This window comes from Staurois parvus, unplaced genomic scaffold, assembly GCF_062004578.1.
Source record: "Staurois parvus isolate SC_StPar_1 unplaced genomic scaffold, SC_StPar_1.0 ptg000720l, whole genome shotgun sequence".
Taxonomy (NCBI): Eukaryota; Metazoa; Chordata; class Amphibia; order Anura; family Ranidae; genus Staurois; species Staurois parvus.
In genome coordinates this window covers 2,787,445-2,803,977 of record NW_028318516.1, presented here as the reverse complement: position 1 = coordinate 2,803,977, position 16,533 = coordinate 2,787,445, and the positions used below count along the sequence as shown (strand labels likewise).

The window sequence follows — 16,533 nt, the reverse complement described above, 5'->3', positions numbered from 1 at the left end:
GCAGGGGTCAGGAGTATGTAATGTACAACATAGAGTATATAGTGCAGGGGTCAGGAGGATGTAATGTGCAACATGGAGTATATAGTGCAGGGGTCAGGAGTATGTAATGTACAACATAGAGTATATAGTGCAGGGGTCAGGAGTATGTAATGTACAACATAGAGTATATAGTACAGGGGTCAGGAGTATGTAATGTACAACATAGAGTATATAGTGCAGGGGTCAGGAGTATGGAATGTACAATATAAATTATACAGTGTAAGGGTCAGGACTCATAATATTGGTATTCAGTAATCAGTGGAAGATTAAATGTTGACTGTAGATAACATGTAGAGGTGAGCTGGGATTAAACCATCAAGAAACAGGTTAGATTGGAGGTAAGCAAATCCTTGGACAGACGGGAGGCGGTGGATGTGGTACACTTGGACAGAGGGGTGGCTGTGGACGTGGTATACTTGGAAAGAGGGGTGGACGTGGTACACTTGGAAAGAGGGGTGGACGTGGTACACTTGGACAGAGGGGTGGCGGTGGACGTGGTACACTTGGACAGAGGGGTGGCAGTGGTACACTTGGACAGAGGGGTGGCAGTGGTACACTTGGACAGAGGGGTGGCAGTGGTACACTTGGACAGAGGGGTGGCAGTGGTACACTTGGACAGAGGGGTGGCAGTGGACGTGGTACACTTGGACAGAGGGGTGGCAGTGGACGTGGTATACTTGGACACAGTTCCCCACACACAGCTAATGTGTAAGGTAAGCTCTATGGGCTGGAAAAATCTGAATGTAAATGGATAGAAAACTGGCTGAAAGATCGTATTCAGAGAGTAGTGGTTAATGATTCATACTCTGAATGGTCTGGGGGTGTCAGTGGGGTACCCCAAGGTTCAGTGCTATTAGTGGGGGACCCCAAGGTTCAGTATTAGTGGTGTACCCCAGGGTTCAGTGTTATTAGTGGTGTACCCCAAGGTTCAGTGTTATTAGTGGGGTACCCCAAGGTTCAGTGTGATTAGTGGGGTACCCCAAGGTTCAGTGTGATTAGTGGGGTACCCCAAGGTTCAGTGTGATTAGTGGGGTACCCCAAGGTTCAGTGTGATTAGTGGGGTACCCCAAGGTTCAGTGTTATTAGTGGTGTACCCCAAGGTTCAGTGTTATTAGTGGTGTACCCCAAGGTTCAGTGTCATTAGTGGGGTACAATGTTGGGACCCCTACTTTTTAATATTTATAAACAATATGGGGTGTGAGATTATAAACCCCATTCCAGTCTTTGCAGATGACACCAAGCTGTGCCGGGGAATAACGTCCTTACAGGATGTCTCCAACTTACAAGCCGACCTCAATGCTCTGTGTAATTGGGGGACTATGGGGCCAATGAGGGCTAATGGTGATAAATGTAAGGTCTGCACTTGGGGGCTAAGAATATGCATCATACATACTAGGGGGGTACAACTGGGGGGGGCAATGGTGGAGAAGGATCTGAAGGGGTCGATGGTGGAGAAGAATCTGGAGGAGTCAATGGTGGAGAAGGATCTGGAGGGGTCAATGGTGGAGAAGGATCTGGAGGGGTCAATGGTGGAGAAGGATCTAGGAGACAATGCTGGAGAAGGATCTGTGGGGGGTTAATGGGGGGAGAAGGATCTGTGGGGGGTCAATGGTGGAGAAGGATCTGTGGGGGGTCAATGGGGGAGAAGGATCTGGAGGGGTCAATGGTGGAGAAGGATCTAGGAGACAATGCTGGAGAAGGATCTGGAGGAGTCAATGGGGGAGAAGGATCTGTGGGGGTCAATGGTGGAGAAGGATATGAGGGACTGTCAGGGATCGCAGCGGCAAGTGGGTCTACGCAAGCGCAGAACACCAATTTATTCTATCCAGCGGGCACTAGGACCTGGGCGGCCACACATGCGCACTCCTGATCGCGGACGCTCGCCTGGCACCAATGACAGGACAGGGCGCACTATTTAAACCTGCCCTGCACAGACTCTCATTGCCGTATGGTCTTGTTTCCTGTGTTCCTGTTCCTGTGTATCTGCTGATGACTTGTTACCAACCCTGCCTGATCCTGACCTCCGCCGACTTCTCCTGATCCTGACCTCCGCCGACTTCTCCTGATCCTGACCTCCGCCGACTTCTCCTGCTCTGACCTCCGCCGACTTCTCCTGCTCTGACCTCCGCCGACTTCTCCTGCTCAGACCTCTGGCTTGTTTGACTTCTCTCCTGGATATCCCTATTTGATCTGAACTCCTGTTACTGAACCCGGCGAGTGACCCGACTACTCTTTGCCTGCTGCCTTGTACTACGCTGACCCCACTGTTACCGAACTGGTCTGTCTGACCATGTTCACTCTGCCATCCATCCATCCTGAACAGATCAAGTCATCATGGCTCCAGCTTTCCACCTCTTCACATCAGGCTCTCTACCTGAATATACCTCTGGCAGATCCCTCTGCCACGGGCGGGTGTACTCAGGGGCCACGACCTGGTCACTGTCTGCTCCAAGTCCATCCCCACCATCAGGGGTCCTGGTGAAAAAGCAGACTTTGACTTAGACGCCGCGCTCTGGGGAATCCTGTCCTGTGGACTGCTAGAGGTACCGCCAGGCGGTGTCTGACAGGGACAGTGGTGGAGAAGAAGGCAGAAGACCCCAGTCACATGTCCTGGGTGCCTACATTATGCAATGCTTAGAGTAACAATCAACATTTTTCTGCCAGCTGAACCCCAGAACCTCCATAAATCCAGTCTAGATACATAAATTGTGTCTGCAGCACAGAGAAGGAAGATTATCCGAGAGAAATCCAGGAATACAGGACGGGGAACACAGCTCAGGAAAGTGACCAGGGGATTACAGGCTGATATCACCCAGTCCCCGCCCTACTCTGGACCAATCAGTGAGCAGTATGGGTGGAGGAATGGATTTAGTGTTCATGACCCACCTGTGCTGATCTCTGTAGGAGTGTCCTCCTCTATAAATGTCCCCGTTATTCCATCCTCCTCCATAGACTGCTGATCATCCCTCACATGCGCCTCTTCTTCTTCTGCTTTCACCTCAAATTCTATATCGATTGGATCTCCACTCTAAATCAAGGAAATGACAGAAAATATCATCTGTAAAATGTAAGGTCACCTAAAATATCCACACATTGTCTCTATGAATCCATGTTCTAGATTCTCCATCCCACCAACCTTGTAATAGTGAGGGATGGTGTGATCTTCCTGTGTGGAATCCCGGGAATACAGAGGACGGGGACATCTCTCTGGTGGGTTCCTGGTATTAGGTGGCTCCATCAGATCCTTGTGTCCTTCTGAAAACTCCTCCATCACTCCATACTCCTCATCCTCCTCTTTATACTCTTCTTTAACATCAATATTCTCATCCCCGAGGATTCCACTCTGAAAGATATAATAAAACATTCATTGTAACAAACATGCTGTGTATAAATCACAACTACCAATAATTGTCATCATCTACCTGATGATGGTGAGGGATGGTGTGACCTTCCTGTGTGGAATCCCGGGAATACAGAGGACGGGGACATCTCTCTGGTGGGTTCCCATGACTGGATCCATCTGTAGGAAACACACACACTGACTGAATCCATTGTTTCTATGTGTTTATCAGATGATGGGGGATCTAGGTGGATCCTCCGTACTGCTCTCTCCTTTACAATAAAGTCTCCTCTTACCCGGTGATGTGAGGGGCGGCTGATTGTCCATCATGACGTCCCTGTAGAGGTCCTTGTGTCCTTCTAAATATTGATATGTATCATCAACATGTGTGTATCATTATTTGCTGGAGATAAAAGACATCACAGTGACTATGGAGGAAGAGGACAGGCATGACTATGGAGGAAGAGGACAGGCATGACTATGGAGAAATAGGACAGGCATGACTATGGAGAAATAGGACAGGCATGACTATGGAGGAAGAGGACGGACATGACTATGGAGGAAGATGACAGACATGACTATGGAGGAAGAGGACGGACAGGACGGGGGGTTACTGGGTTTAAATAGAACATAACATCTTATTACCGGTTAATGACTGTAGTCTGCCTGGTCTGTATTTGAGAATCATCCCCCCTATTCATGTGATCCTTATCAGTTCCTAATTGGGGCGGAGATGAGTGCTCATTGGGCCATCTCCCATATAAATTTAGTTCAGCTGATGGGGGGAGATCACTGATGGTGGGGCACAATCACTGATGGGAGGCTGCTTTTGAGTGAGTGCTGCATTGATGGAGTGCTAAGAAGCAGTTGAACTAAAGCAGAAGAGCTCAAACAGCAGGAGGATACAAGAAACTCTACTGCATGCTGGACAGACTTCAGGCAAACACCCCGGGAAACATCTCTTACAAGTCTGAGTCCCACTCCGTGTACCTTTCATATGTCCCCTCTACTCCTCCTTTTCATATTAATTTCCTGCGTTCCAAAAATCTCATTTCTTTACCCCTCTGATCCACCCCAAAACTTATACATCTCCCCCTCACTGCTACCATCTCCCTACTACTGCTCTCATCACCTCCTGCTGATACTTCACTCACCTGCTGACCCAAACACCAGGACTGGAAGGCATGTGCGCTCATGTACATCCCGCTCCCATCTTTCTTTCCTCAACCTCCTTCTCCTAACCTCTGGGGATATCTCCCCAAACCCTGGTCCTCCACTATCTCACCGCCACACCAGGCACCCTCCTTCTTCTCCTAACCTCTGGAGATATCTCCCCAAACTCTGGTCCTCCACTATCTCAGGCACCCTCTTTCCTCCAGGAATAGCCGCAATCCCCTCAATTTTATATGAGTTCCCGTGCTCCCAAAAACCACCCTCCCTTTTTCTTGTGTGCTCTGGAATGCCCGCTCTGTCTGTAATAAGCTCACCTCTGTCCATGACCTTTTTGTCTCCCGCTCCCTTAACCTACTAGCAATTACAGAAACCTGGCTCCAAGCAGCAGATTCTGCTTCTCCCGCAGCACTTCCCTATGGAGGCCTCATCTGGACCCACTCACCCAGACCTTCTATCCCCCCTGAGCACCTTTCATGTCCCCCCTAACCCTCCCTCTCTATCCTTCTCTTCTTTCGAGGTTCACTGCATCCGGCTGTTTTCTCCCATTTCTCTGAGGATTGCAGTGATCTATCGGCCTCCTGGACCCGTGTCCCGCTTTCTTGATGATTTCTGCGCCTGGACACCCTACTTTCTCTCCTCTGAACTACACGCTATCATTCTCAGAGATTTTACCATTCCTATTAATGTGAACAACCCGGCTACATCCCAACTCTTCAACATAACCTCATCTTTTACATTAACACAATGTATACCGTCCTCCACTCACTCTGATGGGAATACATTAGACCTTGTTTTCTCCCATCTTTGCACTCCCTACAACCTCACAAACACCCCCTTTCCTCTCTGCCAATCCCTCCACTGGCCCCCACTCAGTGTTCTCCACCCCTCTCTGCCAATCCCTCCACTGGCTTCCCGTTGCCCAACGGATAAAATTCAAAACACTAACAATAACATATAAAGCTATTTATAACTCTGCCCCAAATTACATCACCGATCTTGTCTCTAAATATCACCCAAACCATCCTCTCCGCCCCTCGCAAGACCTCCTACTCTCTAGCTCCCTTGTTTCCTTCTCCCATGCTTGTCTCCAGGACTTCTCCAGAGCTTCCCCCATCCTCTGGAACTCTCTACCCCAATTTATCAGACTATCGCCTACTCTGTTCACTTTTAGGTGATCTCTGAAAACCTCTCTCTTCAGGGAAGCCTATCCTGCCCTCAGCTAATACTGGAATCTTCTACTCCTCCTACCAGTCCATTCCTCACAGTTACTACCTTTTGTACCACTAGCCCCTCCCTCTTAGATTGTAAGCTCCCAGGATCAGGCCCTCCTATCCCTCTTGTATTGATCTGTATTGTTGCTGTATTGTCTCCCGTTATATTGTAAAGCACTGAGCAAACTGTTGGTGCCATAAATCCTGTATAATAATAATTACCTCCTCTACTGCCACGTCCAGCAACCTCTCCAATCTCCTTCAGACCGCATGGAACTTCTTATCTTTAAATCCAGATCACTTCCTGTCTGTTCCTGACATCACTTCCTGTCTGTATTCCATAGAGAAGTCCTGTCTGGGTAGTAGAAATGAGATCACCATCTTGTGGAGTTCAGAGGAACTGCAGCCAAGAGAAATGTCCCCTAATAACCATTCCAGCATTGTATCTACCTTACAGAGATACCAGGGAAGATCAAAAAGAACTAAAAAATGTAAGAAACAATAAACCTAACTCTCATGCAATCAACTGTTTAAAAAATATATTTTACTACAGATAGAAAAGTATTTTTTTTTAAATTCTTTTATTTAAAATTTGCAAGTAAAAACATAAAAACAGAAATTCCAAATTATATATCAAACAAAAATATCATAATACATAGTAAACAAAAGGCAATCTTCACATCAGATACAAAACATGTTACATCATTTACATATCCCCTCCCTCAAAAAACCCTCCCCTTTATTACATACAAAAACCACCCACAACAATCAAAAACCCATCACCATATATCACATCATATCACATCCCCTATTCCCCCCCCGTCCTCCCACCTCCCTCTCCCTTACATATAATACAACATAACCATATACCAACAACCCATAAGTAACCCAGAAAAAATACATTTACATAATCCCTCCTATACCATCCTCCCCCTTATTACATATGCAATTCCACCCACCAAGCCTAACCATACAAAACCAAAATTCAAAAATCCAAAAACCCACCCCCATTTCTTACATAATTTCCCTCTCTCCTCCCTTCCTCCCTCCATATCCGACAGAACCCCCACACAAAATCAAAAATAATTATATACAAGAACCAAGAAAAACAACTGTACAAAAACACTTCAGAAAAGCATCCTATGTACACCAGTTCTTCCACTCTTGAGTTTTCCAGATGGCTTTTGCTTCCGTTTCTCCTCGTTTTTTAAAATCAAAATATGCGTAGTTATAGATCCTTCCACAGACCATGGCCGCACAATTTTTCACATCCACTCTTTCTTGTCTGAAAACCAAAATATTATGCACATCCCACAAGCATTCTTTCACACAATTCACAATTATCCACAACACTCTTTCCTCCTCCCTCCCCACATTACTCAACCCATACAAAACCGTTTCATATGTCACTCTTACCACCCCAGTCAGCCCTTCCACCATTTTTTCCATTTTCTTCCATACTTTCCTAGCAAAACTACATTCCCAAAAAACATGCACCACCCTTTCAATCCTACCACACCCCTCTCTCGGACATACTTCACTGTCAACCAATCTTCTTCTCCTCTGAAACTCTCTCGTAGGTAAACATCCATGCACACTCATCCATGCAATATCTTTCTGTCTATTATCCAACCATTTACATGCTACCTTCTTCCATACCTTTTCACTCTGCACTACATTCAATCCACTAATCCCTTCCAATTCTTCCCTCTCATCCAACACTTTCATCACTTTTCTACTCTCACACCACTTTCCACGCGTTACCTCTTGTAATTCATACCTTCTTACACACCTCTCAATCCTCACATAAAACCACGGCGCATTGAAACATACTGGCTTCCTCAGATCCACCTCCCACAACTTACATCTTCTTAACACTCCCCCCCAGCATACCTTACCATACATCCTGCCAAATTCTCTTTCCCACTCAACCTTACACACATACTTACATACTTTATCACCAGAAATCTCTCAATATTTATCATTCCTTTTCCACCATTCGTCACACTCTTCATCACTTTCACTCTCCGCAATTTCTCCATCTTTGACGACCAAAAAAACACATAACACATTCTTATCACTTGCTTCAACACTCTATCCGGGGCTGGAAACACATAATACAAGAACAATAACATAGGCATCACAACCAATTTCACAATTAACACCTTCCCTTCCAACGTTAGAGTCCTGATAGACCAAAAATTAATTTTTTTCTTCATTCTCACCAACACATCTTGCCAACTCTCTCTCCCATACAAATCTCCATCAAACTTAACACCCAACACCCTTACCCCCCCTTCACATAACTTCCATCCACATTGTTCACGCTCCCTCCATTCACCAAACAACTTACACTCACTTTTCTCCATATTCACACTGAAACCACTTGCCATACAAAAAATCCCTATCAACAATTTTACTCTCTTCAAACTTGCTACATTTCTACACACCACCGTCACATCATCCATATATCCAATCACCTTCAAACTCTTCCCACTACTTCCAGGCACCTCCACCCCTCTCACACATTTATCTTTAACCAACATTCTTATTAACGGCTCTATCACACAGACAAACAGCACGGGCGACAATGGGCAGCCCTGCCTCACACCAGATTCAATACCTATCTCCTCTGTCAAACATCCATTCACCAAAACCTTACTCACCATTCCTCTATATAAAGACTTCACCCATTCTATCAATCTTTCAGGCATCCCCATTTTCTCCAAAATCTTAAACATAAATTCATGCGAAACTCTATCATACGCCTTTTCAAAATCTACTGCTAACACAGCCACCTCTTGCTTCCTTTCCTTACATAACCACAACACATCTCGCAAACTTACCAAGCTCTCACCAATCGACCTTTCTGGCACCGCACACACCTGTTCTTCCCCAACCAACTTCTCCACCATCATACGTATCTTATTCGCCAACATTTTTGCCACAATCTTATAATCGACATTCAACAACGATATCGGTCTCCAGTTTTTTAGGTCTTTTTTATCCCCCTTCTTATATAATAATACAATCACACTTTCTGCCATCGATCTCGCCATCCTTCCTTCCACCAAAACTCTCTCAATCACCTCATACACACACTCTCCAATCACTTTCCAAAACATACTATAAAATTCAACAGGCAGTCCATCACTCCCAGGCGTCTTCCCTTTCTTCATACCTTTCATGCACTCTTCCACCTCCACCTTCCTTACATCCTCAACTAACCATTCCTTATCTTCCACCTCCAAACATCCCTTCACCTCATTCAGTACTTCACTTTCAATTCTTTCATCCCTCTTCTTCTCAGTAAACAGATTCTTATAAAACTTCCAAACCTCTCCACTCATCTTCTCATTTTCTTTCACCTCACACCCATTCTCATCCAGCACTCCAGACATCTCCACTTTCCCACCATACACCTTCTTAAAGAAAAAACTTGTACACTTCTCATCCTTCTCTTTCAACACCATTCTTGATCGTGACACAATCTCTCTTCCCCTCCGCTCCAAAAACATCCTCAATTTCTCCCTTGCTTCCACCAATTCAGTCCCTACATTCTTTCCCCACTCTCTCAATTCTTCCAAATACCTCAATCTTTTTTGCCACCATTCATACGTCTCTCTTTCTTTCTTTACTTTCTCACACCCTTTTTTTATGAAAAATACTTTCGTCCTCACCTTCACCCATTCCCACCATTCAACCACATTCTTAAAATCATTCCTCCTCCTTTTCAGTTTTTCAAACAACACCACATATTCATTCTGAATCCTTTCATCCTCCAATAACTCTACATTCAATTTCCATACTCCCTTTCCATACATTACCTCTGACTTCATACTTACCACACATTCAATCCGGCCATGGTCCGTGAAGGCCTCCCTCTGAATCGCATAGGACCCCACTCCTAAATTTTTAGACAGAAAGCAAAAGTCAATCCTTGATTGTAATTTCCCCCTATCCGAAAAATATGTACACCCCCCTCCCTCACCTACATCCCTTAATCCAAAAATTTTTAGAGTATCCCCTAAATCCTTCCCCGATTTATCTACACCGCCACCACTTCCACCCCCACACCTATCACCCGCATGCAATATACAATTAAAATCCCCCAAAATGATAGTCGGGTCCCTCCCTCCCAAAAACAATTTCATTTTACAGAATAACTCCACACTCCCTTTCCCATCAGTAGGTGCATAAACACAAAAAATTTTAAACATAACCCCCCCATATTCACAGAAAACTACTAAACACCTTCCCACCTCCACCTCCACCTTCCTTAGAATTTTTATTTTTGAATTTTTAAACAAAATCCCAACACCACTAGATTTTTTTTGATCCAAGGACCATATAGCTTCCCCATAGTTCCATTTTGCAACCGACAGCTCCTCTTGCATGTTGCAGTCCTGCACGCAAAGGATATCTGTATGGTACCTGGCAAAAATTTAAAAAATTGCCGCTCTCCTGTGTACCGATCCGATGCTTCTCACGTTCAAAGAGGATAGCCGCAGTTGCATGTCTTATGTGTGGAAAGGATCATACTTCTTGTCATCTCTTGCTTGCTTTCCCTCTGGCTTTTACGCTTCGAGTCCTGGGCCCCTCCTCCAACCTAACACCGGGCATGTCTAATCTCTCAGCCTCTGTTTTTTTGCCCTTCTCCTTAGGCTCCGTCTTCCCATACCCCATTACCTCCTGCAAACAGGCTACCTGACCAGTGCTAGCGTAGGCCTGCGATGAGTCGGACTCGGTCGCCATCTCTGACACCCCTGAGGCCGGGCTATCTGGAAATTCCTCAATCTCCTGAGAAGGAGCGACAGGCCCCGCGGCCTCCATTTTCCTTTTTAAGGAGAGTTGCTCCACCTCCATCTTGGCGACCTCCTCCTCATCCGTCTCCTCCACATCCTTCAACACTTCCCCCTCCGCCATCAAGCTCTCAGGGACATCCTCCTCTATCCCAGGAGAAGCCCCCTCTAAGCCTCCGGCCTCCACAGGGGGGGGACCTGGCTCACCCTCCATAGGTAGGCAAACATCAGTTCGCCCCACCTCTTCCTCAGGCAGCCTTTCGGTCCCCTCTAGGATGGTTTGATTTTGTCAAGGGGCCGCCCCCTTTGTCACATCCGCATAAGACAGTGTCTCCGGCTCAGTTCTTCTGCCCTCTACCTCAACCACCTCCGCTGTGGTTTTTGGCACCTTGGGACACTGCCTTGCCAAGTGGTCACAACTGCCACATAAGTGGCATTTCCTTCTCTCCGTACAATCGGATGTCCTGTGTCCCTGTTTAAAGCAATTGCGACACACCAGCCCGGCCTTGCACTGGTCCTTGGTATGACCGAAGGCAAAGCACTGCCTGCAGAATCGGGGTTGCCCTGGATACCATAAGTATCCCCTATTACTGCCAATGGAGAAGGTCTGAGGGGGGTGGCACACGCCTCCTGCACCCCCCAAGTCAGGCTTAAAGATCACCCAGAACTTCCGATGCCCATTAAATGTGCCCAGCACATTAGTCTGTTTCACACCTGCTGACACAGACACGCAGTAACGCATGAGGAAAGCCCGAATCTCCTCATCTCTCACAAAGGGGTTAAACATATGAACAGTTATTGGCACCCGTACCTTTGTCTCACTGCTCATGACCGTGATACCTTCCAGTATGTCCTCACCTTCCTTCTCGCCCATCCGTAGCAACACTGTCTGCAAATCTTCCCTCTTCCAGAATGTAACATCATACAAGCCAGTACTGGGGAAACATTGCACGGAAAAGATAGATTCTCTCGCCATACCTAGACAGTCTTCAATCAATTACTTCTGAATGAAGTACAAACCGACATTCCGTCTTCTAGGCTCAGCCACCACCAGCCTCAAGGTATTAGGTGCATCCGGAGCACCTGACGCCATACCTGCAGTCCGCCTACCGCCAACCCACCACCAGTCACCCTAGGGAGACTGGTGGGGGCGATCGCAACTCGTTGCCTGGGGACTAAGCCTTAGGCCAATAGCAGCAAGGGGGGGCCCTCCGAAAAGGGACGCTCCCCCCAAGGCCGACCTTCGGGTACCCCAGGCACCTTCTGGCCAAGAAACAAGGAGCCAAAACTGCACTTGATCTTAGCCAAAAGGCCGAGAAGCGATCCTTCATATCAGAGACAGAGACAGACTACCCAGAATGTCCCATCCTTCATATCAGAGAGAGACAGACTACCCGGAATGTCCTGTCCTTCATATCAGAGAGAGACAGACTACCCAAAATGTCCCACCCTTCTTATCAGAGAGAGACAGATTACCCAGAATGTCCCATCCTTCTTATCAGAAAGAGAAAGACTACCCAGAATGTCCTGTCCTTCATATCAGAGAGAGACAAACTACCCAGAATGTCCCATCCTTCATATCAGAGAGAGACAGACTACCCAGAATGTCCTGTCCATCATATCAGAGAGACAGACTACCCAGAATGTCCCATCCTTCATATCAGAGAGAGGCAGACTACGCATAATGTCACACCCTTCATATCAGAGAGAGAGACAGAGTACCCAGAATGTCCCGTCCTTCATATCAGAGAGAGGCAGACTACGCAGAATGTCCCGTCCTACATATCAGAGTGAGAGACAGACTACCCAGAATGTCCCCTCCTTCATATCAGAGAGAGAGAGACAGACTACCCAGAATGTCCCCTCCTTCATATCAGGGAGAGAGACAGACTACCCAGAATGTCCCGTCCTTCATGTCAGAGAGAGACAGACTACCCAGAATGTCCCATCCTTCATATTGATTTAGTAGAGGACTAAAAATGTCCAGTGCTTATCTGTTCCTGTCCTAATTTATGATGCTAGCTTTGGAATGTGCGCACACTGGAAGAGACTCACGCTGACACACAAGTTCAGTCTATGAACACTTCTAGTTTATTATAATGAGAAAGTGAGCTTATATATGCAGAATGATGCGAGAGTCATGTGACAACAGCATAAGCATTATATTAGTCTTTGATTGGTCATTTCTACACGAAAACAATCTCCGTCATGGTATAGGTGTGATCTTCTTCAGTCTTATCTTATAGGAAAACATTCTTTTGTCTTCCAAATCACACGGTGGGAGGGGGTCTGTGTGTGTGAGCAGACATTTCTTAAGCAAGGATTTCTTATAGTACCACAAAGCCCAGCAGGCAGAAAATATTCACACAACATACAGTTGCAAGAAAAAGTATGTGAACCCCTTGGGATTACGTGGAGTTTTGCATGAATTGGGCATAAAATGTGCTCTGAAAGTCATCTAAGTCACAACAATAGAAGAACACAGTCTGCTGAACATAATATTACACAAACATTAGATGTTGCCATGGTTTAATTGCACATAACATGTAAACATTCACAGTGCAGGGAGGAAAAAGTATGTGAGGCCCTAGCTTAATGACTTCTCCCAGAGCTAATTGGAGCCAGGAGTGAGCCAAACCTGACTCCAATCAGTGTGATGATATTGGATGTGTTGCTGACAGCTGTCCTGCCCTTAAAAAACACACACCTGTTTTGGGTTTACTGGTTTCAAGAAGCACTGTCTGATGTGAACCATGCCTCGCATAAAAGAGCTCTCAGAAGACCTACGATCAAGAATTGTTGACTTGCATGAAGCTGGAAAGGGTTACAAAAGTATCTCCAAAAGCCTTGATGTTCATGTGTCCACGGTAAGACAGACTGTCTACAAATGGAGAAAGTTTAACACTGTTGCTACTCTCCCTAGGAGTGGTCGTCCTGTAAAAATGACTGCAAGAGCACAGCGCAGAATGCTGCATGAGGTAAAGAAGAATCCCAGAGTGTCAGCTAAAGACCTACAGAAATCTCTGGCACATGCTAACATTTTTGTTGACACATCTACAATAAAGAAAACATTAAACAAGAATGGAGTACATGGGAGGACACCATGGAGGAAGCCATTGCTGTCCAAAAAGAATATTGCAGCACGTTTGAAGTTTGCAAAAGAGCACCTGGATGTTCCACAGCACTACTGGCAAAATATACTGTGGACAGATGAAACCAAGATTGAGTTGTTTGGGAAGAACACACAACACTATGTGTGGAGAAAAAAAGGCACAGCACACCAACATCAAAACCTCATCCCCACTGTGAAACATGGCGGAGGGAGCATCATGGTTTGGGGCTGCTTTGCTGCCTCAGGGCTGGACGGATTGTTGTCATTGATGGGAAAATGAATTCCAGAGTTTATCAAGACATTTTGCAGGAAAACGTACGACCATCTGTCCGCCAACTGAAGCTCCGCAGAGGATGGGTGATGCAACAGGACAATGACCCAAAGCATACAAGTCATTCAACAAAACAATGGCTGCAACAGCACAGAATAGACCTTCTGGAGTGGCCCAGTCAGAGTCCTGACCTCAATCCGACTGAAATGCTGTGGCATGACCTTAAGAGAGCGATTCACACCAGACATCCCAAGAATATTGCTACAGTGAAACAGTTTTGTGAAGAGGAGTGGTCCAAAATGACTCCAGATCGTTGTGCAGGTCTGATCTGCAACTACAGGAAACGTTTGGTTGAAGTTATTGCTGCCAAAGGAGGGTCAACCAGTTATTAAGTCCAAAGGTTCACATACTTTTTCCTCCCTGCACTGTGAATGTTTACATGTTATGTGCAATTAAACCATGGCAACATCTAATGTTTGTGTAGTATTATGTTCAGCAGACTGTGTTCTTCTATTGTTGTGACTTAGATGACGTTCAGAGCACATTTTATGCCCAATTCATGCAAAACTCCACGTAATCCCAAGGGGTTCACATACTTTTTCTTGCAACTGTATGTATTAAAGTATAAAAGTAAATATTTATAAAACTTATAGAAATAGCGTATATATATATATATTCAATTTGAAACAAAATAGGCATTTTACCAAATCCATCACAAGGTCATGCTGCCTTATGCTGAAGAGGAAATGCCCTTGAAATGGGTGTTCCAACAAGACAACGACCCCAAACACACCAGTAAATGTGCAACATCTTGGTTCCAGACCAACAAGATGGACGTTATGGAGTGGCCAGCCCAATCCCCTGATCTTCATCCAATAGAAAACTTGTGGGGTGACATCAAAAATGCAGTTTCTGAGGCCAAACCAAGAAATAGAGAAGAAGTGTGGAATGTGGTCCAATCATCCTGGGCTGGAATACCTGATCACAGGGGCCAGAAGTTGGGTGACTCCATGCAACACAGATGTACAGCAGTTCTCAGAAACAGTGCGACTACAACCAAATATTCATGAAGTCATTCAAAGGAAAGCAAAATCTTCAAACATTTCTCAGTTTATATAGTGAATGTTTGAGTTTGTAAAGAAGAATACAAACACTGCGATTTTTTTGAACCGTCTAATATTCACTTTTCTTCCATTTTTTTAGAGGAACAACACAAATTTGATGTATTTTTCTTCATGTTGTGATTTGGAATAGAATGTGTCGTGTTCCCAATGCATTTGTGTGGATGGAAATAAAAGGATTAGAAGGATTTGCAGCTTTAGTCACTTTTTTCATCACACGGATATTATTGTGAACACAACTGTATATATTTTGTTTAGCCAAATTAGTGACCAAACATGGATGGAAATCACAAATGCTGGAATGTTTCAGATGAATAAATCTATTTACATTGTTATTATTAAGGTAATGATTATTTTTCTCCTTCCGAAGTAACAGAAAAGTTGTCCAAATATGAATGATTAACCTATTAAACTGGGGAGAAAAAAACTAATATGAAAAGTTGTTATTCTAAAAATCTTCATCTACTTGTATATTAAAGTTATACCAGAAGAATTAGTCTTTATGTAGAAAACTAGGATTTACATCAAATGCACCAAACCTTCCAACTCACCGATTGTGCTGGGCACACTTCTGGCATTGGGGAATAAACACTTCCATTCACTGACACCTTGTTCGTTCACTGACGCCTCGTCCATTCACCGACGCCTTGTCTGTTCACTGACGCCTTTTCTGTTCACCAACACCTTGTCCATTCACTGACACCTTGTTCACTCACTGACACCTTGTTCACTCACTGACACCTTGTTCATTCACCGACACCTTGTTCACTCACTGACACCTTGTTCACTCACTGACACCTTGTTCATTCACCGACACCTTGTTCATTCACCAACACCTTCTCCATTCACTGACACTTTGTCCACTCACTGACACCTTGTCCATTCTCTGACACCTTGTTCACATGGATTTTGTGTATTTTTTATTTTCATACAAATGGTACCAATTCCACTGGTTGTAACATGGGAACCTTCTTATCATCTGTCATAGCCCTCCCCCATCTTTCCCCATTCCACCCCCCAATAAGTACTGACCTGTCTGATCTGTCTACCCCGTTATAATTGAATTCTCCCTCCCCCTCCATCCTAGTTTATATACTCCTCCAGTCTTCTCATAAACCCCTCCCCCAGCACAGCAGACCCCCTTCCATGTAGGTGCAAATCATCTCTAGTATATAGGCTGCACCCCAATGAGAAGTCAGCCCAGTGCTCTAGGGAAGGACTCTATTTTTATTCTTCTCCTGCTATCAATGGCCAACCCGGTCCCACACTTCATCCATGTCTTTGGGGACCTCTGATCTCCTCATGAACTGTTTCTTCCATGATGAAGATCAGCCATGGAGTATATCTGAGGTGTATATCAGGGTGTGCTTATTCCCCACGAGAGCTGGGATGTCCAGCAACATTCATCTAGAAGACATTTCCCGCACTCAGGGCACTAATACACCTCCAGGGTTGTGTGGGACC

General features: G+C 45.3%; 1 protein-coding gene across 1 annotated transcript in view; it reads right to left on the bottom strand.

Moving 5' to 3' along the window:
- LOC149445495 (uncharacterized) overlaps positions 1-16,533 on the bottom strand; it is a 97,347-nt gene that overhangs the window by 43,569 nt on the left and 37,245 nt on the right. The gene's annotated exons all lie outside the window — the stretch shown is intronic.